Genomic DNA, 9,893 nt, shown 5'->3' with positions numbered 1-9,893 from the left:
TGATAAACCAAAGAATCAATTGCTGGAAGAAAAACTCACTAACTGACAAAAACTATTAAGAAAATTGGATGGCAGTCAGGTAGAAAACAGGTTTAGACTTACACCTTGCACCATACACCAGGATAAGCTCCAAACAGACACATGATCCAAAAAAATGGTCACAATAAAACAAATTAGAAGAGAAATAAAGAAACTGCCTTTTTGTTCTATGAATATGGAAGAGTTCATGACTAAACAAACGATAAAGAGGATCACACAAGATAAAATGGATAATTACATAAAATTTTAGAACTTTTGCACAAAAATCTAAAATAATAAAAATAAATAAAAGTGGAATAGATAGATGAGGAAAAATATTCCAAGAAGTTTCTCTGATAAAGGAATCATATCCAAGATATATAAAGAATTGATTAAAATTTTGGCTGAGTCATTTCACAATAGATAAATGGTCAAAAGATATGAAAAGACAGTTTGAAAATGAAGTTAATCTATCACTAATCATGTGAAAAATTCTCTGTCATTAATAGTTAGAGAAATGCAAATTAAGACAACTTTAATATTCTACCTGATACTTATCAGACTGGCATGGATGACAAAAAGAAGAAAATGACAAATTTTGTGGGAAATTAGACATGCTGGTGCCCTGTTGGTGGAGCAATTGGTCCAACTATTCTGGATATCAAATTGGAACTATGCCCAGGAAGTTACCAAATTATGCCTACCCTTTGACCTCCCTAGGACTAAACCCCAAAGAAATCAAAGAAAGTGAGAAATTACGTACATGTTCAAAAATACTTCTAGAAGGTCTTTTCACGGTAGCCACATATTGAAAACTAAGATGATGGCTAAGTAAATTGCAGATGGCTGAAATAAATCTCAGCATAAGCATGTAATGGAATATTACTGTTATATGTAACAGTAATGATGAAATAACCTCAGAGGAAACTGGGAAGATCTTCATGCATTGATGCAAAGTGAAAACTAAGAGAAACATTTCCATAATTTATAACATCATCATAGAGAAAAACAACATTGAAAAACCAAATATCAAAGTAATTATAAATAATGAGCTTAAAAGAATGAACATGAAACACACTACTCACCTCCTGACAGAAAACTGATGAGCTTGAAATAAAAATGGAACATACATTCTTGGACATGCCTAAGATGAGAGGTTTTATTTTGTTTTGTTTTGTTTTTAATTATACAGCTAGGTATTGAGGACTTGGTTTTTCTTTTTCTTTTACTTTGTTAATTAGGGCACAGTGAGAGGTGCAGATTAACTTTTACAAATATTTATTGTGTGTAAAATATAGTTTGGGGCTGAGGGAGTTATGTTTCCAACATGTTAAATTTAAGACATCAGTAGCAACCAACCACAGCTCCCTTGAAAAGACTGAAGGTCCGAGCCAAAAGAACTCACGCACACTCTAACACTAAAGAATATATATGTGTACATATGATACACATATGTGTGTGCACATAAGTAGGTGCGTACATGTGTAGGTATACATGTTACTTGCCTGTGTGGATGAGCTTGTACATATTTGTACTGTATATCTATCAATATACGTGTGTAATGTGTGTATACTGAGATACATATATGTGTACATGAATGTACTACAAATGTGCACTACATGTATTGTAATAGTGGGGTTGAAACCACCTTGCCTCATTTTAGCCTTTATGCTTTAACCAGATAAGAAACCATTCCAATCAGTCCTAGACCTTAGATTAAGCATGAAGTCTTTAATAGCCTTCTGATAAAGAAAATAATGCCAAACAGGAAGCCTGTTGCAATTGACTAAAGAGTTTTGTCATGTCATTTGAGTCCTTTATAAAAGCATTGAATTAACTGTGATTAAAGTTTCAATGATGGGTAGCCCAGGAGAAGGGAGTCATTTCAGATATTGAAGTAAACATGGTGTTCCAGCAAAATTCCTAAGCAACTACATGGGGAGTGGGGTATATAGATTTCCTAGCTTTGGCCTTGGACAAGTATCCCCTTATCCATGGCCACAGAAGGCCCTTCGGAACTTCAAAAGATTCAGAGGATTTTGAGCTAAGGATCTGAGCATTGTACACACACACACACACACACACACACACACACACACACACATATCCATGAAGAGCAATGGTCAAGGGGCAGAATTATCATGCTTACCCAAAACTTCTTAAGTATGGAATGAATAGAATAAAAGGTCTCTAAGTTATTTCCTTCCTACATGTATTTTGTAAACTTCAGTCCTTTTTATGCGCTTGTGGAAGAGTGTGTCACAGACTTTAGAGAAGGGGAAGTTTTGTACTAACTTTTCTTATTGAAACACCTTAGCAAATATCTCCTTTCTAAAAGCTACTGCAGGCTGGCTAACTGATTCTCAATTCAATCTTGGGAGACAGACACCGGTCGGAGCTCAAGATGTTTTACATAATCATTCTGACTACTCAGGGGCTGCCCCCAGAACCCTAAGATGAAGCTATAGTCTTGTTCTTAAACCTAAACTAATCGTGAGATTGGGAAATGGAATAAAATTTTTCAGAATTTACATGGGCTACATAAAAAATTGTGAAGAATGCTGAAATCAAGGTTGGTGAATTATACTGGTCCCTAAAATTAACTGCATGAGCCCACAATTCTCCAAATGGAATTGTCACCATTTACAACTAATCTGTACTTGGTGAATGACCAGGATTTTTCACTGCAAATCTAAATGGTGTGGACTTTCTGCTTGGTTTTTAGAAATGAGTGGGGTTTGGGTTTGTTTGTTTCTTTGTCCTCAGTATGTCTGTTATCTACTCCCATGTTTACTAAAAATGAGGTTGAAAGTACAGCTCTTGCTGTATGCCAACTGTAAAGGACCCTCATGCTCATTGTGAATGATTGGTTTGCTCTGTTCTTCTCATTCCCAGATCCTCAGCAACCTCTTTCCATTCCAAGAGCACAAGGATAGATTTGTTTTGTAACCTCTGCTCAGTCATACATTGTTTTTCCCCCACTGTGGGCACTGTCCCACTGTCATTTGCTTCACATTCATTGTATCCCAGGGCCTGCTTTTACCAAGAGTATTGTCTGATTGAATTACTCCTTTTTTTCTGACTGTAAGTGATATCACCCTTTGACTTTATATTTCTGCTCCCGACAGCTGCCTAGACAATGCGCTCCACCAGAGAGAGGAGAAGCCCCTAGACCCTGTGCTCCTAACCCATACACATAAAATATTCACATTCAATTAAAAGACAACAGTGATCAAGATAGAAATAGAGTGCCCTAGAGCTCCCAAAGCAGGCTGCGGTAATTGACATCCAATAACCTTTCATGCTATTACACCGCTTGGCATTCTAAGGCATCGTGAAGAATGCACGCATCCTGAAATGGTCCAGGCAGCAGGAAGGGTGATGTGGGTGCTTCTCAGAAATTCTGAGCTCTGGATCTGCAATGTGATTTATACCATGGAGGTGTTGATATAAGATAGGAATTAATGTAGGAGATTTTTTTTTAGTATAAACACAGCTTATCCTCCTTTTAGACCCTAGCATTGAAATAGAAATTAAATGTTAATGAGGTAGAGAAAATAGTTGTCCATTTTAATCCTTAACAGGATGGTCCTTCTTGAATGAGAGAGTCGGAGAGCAGGAGATCATTAAACAACAAGAATTGGTTAAGTGGCTTCTAGATGCCAGGAGCCGACCTAGGTGGTGAAGATGCAGGGACAAGAAGGAGACAGTCCTTGATTTGATGAACAGGCATTTCTCAAATGCTTCCTATGTTCCAAGCTCTGCACTACGTGCTGGAGATATAAAGAAGGACCAAAATAGTCCTGATCCTCAAGAAGCTGACATTCTTGGGTAGATAATTAGGTAGACAAAAGAGAAACAAATGGGCACAAAACATGTGTGTGGGGGTGCATTGGGGTCATCTCACGGGGAAGGTAGTATCTTTAATGGGAACCCAGAAAGGCCTCTTATTGAAAAGAGCTTTGTTGAGACCTGAGGGAAGCCAGGGAATTCTAAAGGAGGCTGTGAGGAGGAAGAGTATGTCATACGTGGAGTACAAGCAGGGGAAATGCTCAGAACTGGGAGATAGACTATTGTGGAGGGGGGAAGCAAGGATACCAGGGAAACTTTATGTGGGTAAGCATAAGATGAGGATGACTGGAAGGATAGAAGGAGTCAGGTTGAGAAGGGTTTTAAGAATTAAATAGGGGATTAACTCTTTGATGCCGGCAGTGATAGGGAACCATTAGAGTTTATTGATTAAGGATGTGGCAGTTAATATTCAATGAATGGACACAATATGTACATACAGAATTACATTCAAAATTACCCAAAGTAGGTACAGAGTGAGAGCAGGGCTGGGATCAAAGGCATGAGGGCCTGTCAGTGGAGGTCAGTGGTGAAGAGAATAGGTAATATTGGAACACTGAGGACAAATGTAGATCCCAAGAGGCAAAAGGGACAAAGGCAAATGTCTCAGGCATATGGCACCATGAGAAGAAATGAAATAGCATGTGTGAGGAACAGAAAGAAAGCCAGCAGGGCTGGAGCACAAAGTGAACAAAGAGCAATAATATTTGATGGAAAATGATCATTGAGATCTAGTGGTGAGGGGCTTTACATGTTTAAAAAAAGGAATTTGTAATTGACCCTAGAGTTAACAGGGTGCTACTGAAGCTTCTTGAGCTGGAAGTGCCATGACTCCACCTCAAGCTTTAAGCGAATCATGTCAGCAGCTTTGAAGAGAATGGACAGTAGTGGGGTAAGAATAGATGCAGTGGGTGCTGATGGGAAGTGCCATGACCCAACCTGTGCTTTAAGCCAATCATATCAGCAGCTTTGAAGAGAATGGACACCAATAGGGTAAGACTGGATGCAGGGTGACTGATGGGAAAGGTCTTGTCACAGTCCAGTAGGTAAGTGATGAGGGTCTGAAGCAAGAATCTATATAGGGAGAAAAGGACAATGTGAAGTATACTGCAGGGGTGGAATCTACCAGATATGGAATAGATATGGTGGAGGAGGAATAGTGGGGATTTCAGGATGAGTCAGAAGTTGGGAAACTTTTTTTTGGAAGGATGGCAGTGCTCTTGACTAAAAAACATCAACAAGAGTGATATTCAGAAGATGGTGGCTCTGAGTGGAAACACCAGGATTTCTGTTTCAGACTTCCTAAGTTTGTGATGCTATCAAAAAGTCCAAAGTCTAAAACTGTTACTATTTGATATTGTAAGTGCCACATAAAATGTGTATTTAAAATAGATCATTGGGGAAAGATTTTTATTTGTTTTGACTCCTAAATTATCTATATAAGTATTCCATTTCCTCTTTAGAAGGACTCATTGCTTTTGACACAAAGACCATTGGGGATATATATGATCCCTAAAAAAAGACAGGTACATTAGATCCCACAAGGTATTGAGGTGCCTCTATCATCCTCATTCACTCTCTCTCATTCCCCCTTATTACATTTTCACCCCAATGAAAATGCTATAAGAAAAATAATAATAATATCATACTTCAAAAGGCCATCACGCAGGGCTAAGAGTGAGGAAGGTTCTTCCACCTCTGGCATTCCCTAACCTATGACCTTAGACAAATCACCTCTTCTCCCTACACCTCAGACAACTTGCTAGGCCTTAGCTCTAAGCAGCTGGTGATGCAATGGAGAGAATGCTGGACATGAAGTCAGGAAGACCTGAGTTCAAATCTAGCCTCAGATACTTCCTAGCTCTGTGACCCTGGGCAAGCCACTTTGGAGAACTCTCTAAGTGCTTTCTACCAAAAGACACTTCCTCACCATAACAATCACAAATCCTTAAATCACTGTCAGACTTTTTGGCAGAAATCAGCTCCTGCTCAGATGCTCCATGATAAAGGACTCTGGATGGGTGGGTTTTGTTTTGTTCTCTACATGTTGGTGGTGCATTCTCAGGGAAAAAAGATTTTCAGACAAACACATTGTGCTTTGTGTCCCATGTGTCAGTGGCCTCTCTCTTCCATTGTTTCAGGAATATTATGTACTGTGTGTGTACTTTTGTGAGTGTCTGGTGCTTCCTGTGACTGAATGTAAATTCCTTAAGAACAGCAGTTCTCTCAGCTGTGTCTTTGAAGCCGTAGCAGCTGCCATTGCCCCCAAGCAAACATTTGTTGTCGTTGTTGTTTGTCATCCTTTGTTTTCCAAAGAGAACCAATGGCATCACCATGTGATGTCTTGACTTGTGTGTGAACTGGATTGAAGTGAGGCAGAGCTGCACAAAGTCATCAGCCTCACTATCTCTCTCAAAGTCACCAGAGTCTAGTGGTAAGACAAAAGTCAGGATGACTGGAGATGGCTCAGGAAGCAGTGGGAGACCTTGGCGTTTTTAATGTCTGACCAAGCTCTAGGCTTGTGACCCTTTGGCTGAATCCAAACTTTACAGAACAAATCCTTCCAATAAAAAGATGTTTTCTGTAAAACTTGGACTCAGTCAAAAGGCCACACCCAAGGATCTAGAAGGTCACATGTGGCCTCAAGACCCCAGGTTCCCCACCCTTGCTCTAAGCACTCCACAGAGCCTGCTTCAGCTGCCTTCATGGCCACTGGAACAAATTGCTCTCTTCTGCCTATTCAACAAGGGAAGTCTTCACATGCTGGGGGTAGACATCCCCCTAACTCACTAATGGGTTTGAGATTTGCCTGTTGGTTACTGTTAGCCTGGTTTAACCCATCTACAAAGATGGGTTTACTGGGATGTGACTGCTACTCAAGTTACAGTTTCTTGGAGCCACAGGTAGAGTTATGTGATTAAGCATACAGTAGGTGCTTAATAAATCCTCACTGGTTGATTCTGAAAGTAACTATCTACACATGGGAATCATGCTGTGCCTCAGGCATGATAGCTGCCATTGACAAATAAAACTATCAAAATGTCCCATATCACTGAAAGAATGAAGTCCTTCTGGCATCATTTTGGAGTGGAGAAATAAGAAAGCTTGGCTTATTTCTAGGCAAACAGGATGGAGACTAACTAACAGCCTTCACTAAAGGAGGTAAAGTCACAGTCTTGAAATAGAGTTAATATAAACATTGAATGGAAATAGAAAGGAATATGCCATTTTCTCAGTGGTACACAGCACCTACACAAAAATTGGCCATGTATTAGGGCATAAGAACCTCACAATTCGACACAGAAAGGCAGAAATATTAAATGTATCCTTTTCAGATCATGATGCAATAAAAATTACATATAATAAAGGGCCATGGAAAGATAGACTAAAGATTAATTGGAAACTAAACAATCTAATCCTAAAGAATGAGTGGGTCAAACAACAAATCATAGAAACAATCAATAATTTCATACAAGAGAATGACAATAATGAGACAACATATGAAAACTTATGGATTTAGCAAAAATGTTTCTTATGGGAAACTTTATATCTCTAAATGCTTGCATGAATAAAAAAAAGAAAGTGTCAATGAATTGGTCATGTAATTTAAAAAGCTAAAAAAAAAGAACAAACTAAAAATGCCCAATTACATACCAAATTAGAAATTCTAAAAAACAATTAAGAAAACTATAGAATTAATAAATAAAACTAAGAGCTGGTTTTATGAAAAAACCAATAAAATTGATAAACCTTTGGTTAATTTGATTTTTTAAAAAAAGAAGAAAGCCAAATTACCAGTACCAAAAATGAAAATGATGAATTCACCACCAATTAAGAGGAAATTAAAACAATAATTAGGAGGTATTTTGCCCAACTGTATGCCAATAAATTTGAAAATCTCACTGAAATGGATGAATATAAATTGTCCAGATTAATGGAAAAGGAAATAAAATACTTAAATAACCCCATTTCAGAAAAAGAAACTGAACAAGTCATCAATGAACTCTCTAAGAAAACATCTCCCGGGCTAGATGGATTTACATGTGAATTCTATCAAACATTTAAAGAACAATTAATTTCAATACTATATAAACTATTTGGGGAAATAGGTGAAGAAGGAGTCTTACCAAATTCTTTTTATGATACAAATATGGTGCTGACACCTAAAATGGGAACAGCCAAAACAGAGAAAGAAAATTATAGACCAATTTCCCTAATGAATATAAATGCAAAAATTTTAAATAAAATATTAGCAAAGAAATTACAGGAACTTATCTTGAGGATAATACACTATGACCAAGTAGGACTTATACCAGTAATGCAGGGCTGGTTCAATATTAGGAAAATGATCAGCACAATTAACCATAACAACAACAAAACTAACAGAAATCATATGATTATCTCAATAGATGTAGAGAAAGCTTTTGACAAAATACAACACCCATTCCCATTAAAAACACTAGAGAGCATAGGAATAAATGAAGTCTTCCTTAAAATGATAAGTAGTATCTATCCAAAACCATCAGCAAGCATTATGTGTAATGAGAATAAGCTAGAAGCATTTACAATAAAATCGAGAGTGAAACAAGGATGTCCATTATCATCACTGTTATTCAATATTGTACCAGAAATACTAGCTTTCACAATAAGGGAAGACAAAGAAATTGAAGGAGTTAGAATAGGCAAAAAAAAAAAACCTATCACTCTTTGCAGATGATATGATAGTATACTTAGAGAATCCTGGAGAATCAGGTAAAAAACTACATGAAATAATAAATTTAGCAAAGTTGTAGGACATAAAATAAATCCACATAAATCATCAGCATTTCTATATATTACTAACAAAGCCCAACAGCAAGAGATAAAAAGAGAAATTCCATTTCAAATTGCTCTAGACATTATAAAATATTTGGGAGTCTACCTGCCAAAAACAAACCCAGGAACTATAGGAACAAAATTATAAAACACTTTTCATACAAATAAAGTCAGATCTAAATAATTGGGAAAATGTCAGTTGCTCATGGGTAGGCTGAGCTAATATAATAAAAATGACAATTTTGCCTAAATTAATTTACTCATTCAATGCCATACCAATAAAACTACCAAAAATTTATTTTACAGAGCTAGAAATAATGATAAAGAACAAAAGTTCTAGAATATCAAGGTAATTAATGAAAAGAAGTGCAAGAGAAGGTGGCCTAGCCATTCCAGATCTTAAATTGTACTATAAAGCAGCAATCATCAAAACTGCTTGTTACTGACCAAGAAATAGAGTGGTGGATCAGTGGAATAGGTTAGCTACATAAGACATAAGGTTAGCTACATCATATAGTCAATGACTATAGTAATCTGCTGTTTGATAAATCCAAAGACTCCAGCTCCCAGGATAAGAACTCACTATTTAACAAAATCTAATGGGAAAACTAGAAAATAGCATGGCAGAAAATAGGCATAGACCAACATCTTACACTGTATACCAAGATAAAGTCAAAATGGGTACACAATTTAGACCCAAAGGCTGATATTATAAGCAAACTAGGAGAGCAAGGAACAGTTTACCTGTCAGATTTGTGAAGAGAAGAATTTATAACCAAATATGGGATAGAGAACATTATGAAATGTAAAATGGATGATTTTGATTACATTAAATTGAAAAGTGGAGTTTTTTTGCACAAACAAAGCTAATGCAACCAAGATTAGAAAGGAAGCAGAAAACTGGGAGACAATTTTACATCCAGTGTCTCTGATAAAGGCCTTATTTGTAAAATACATACAGAACTGAGAAAAATTTTCAAGAATACAAGTTATTTCCCAATTGATAAATGATTGAAGGATATGAACAGGCAGTTTTCAGATAGAGAAATTAAAGCTATCTATAGTCATATGAAAAAAATGCCCTAAATCACTATTGATTAGAGAAATGCAAATCAAAACAATTCTGAGGTACCACATCACACCTATCAGATTGGCCAACATGACAAAACAGGAACATTATAAATGTTGTTGAAGAAGCAGGAAAATTGGAA

This window comes from Vombatus ursinus, unplaced genomic scaffold (assembly GCF_900497805.2).
Source record: "Vombatus ursinus unplaced genomic scaffold, bare-nosed wombat genome assembly UNPS02014799.1, whole genome shotgun sequence".
In the NCBI taxonomy this organism is placed as follows: Eukaryota; Metazoa; Chordata; class Mammalia; order Diprotodontia; family Vombatidae; genus Vombatus; species Vombatus ursinus.
This window is presented reverse-complemented; position numbering follows the sequence as displayed.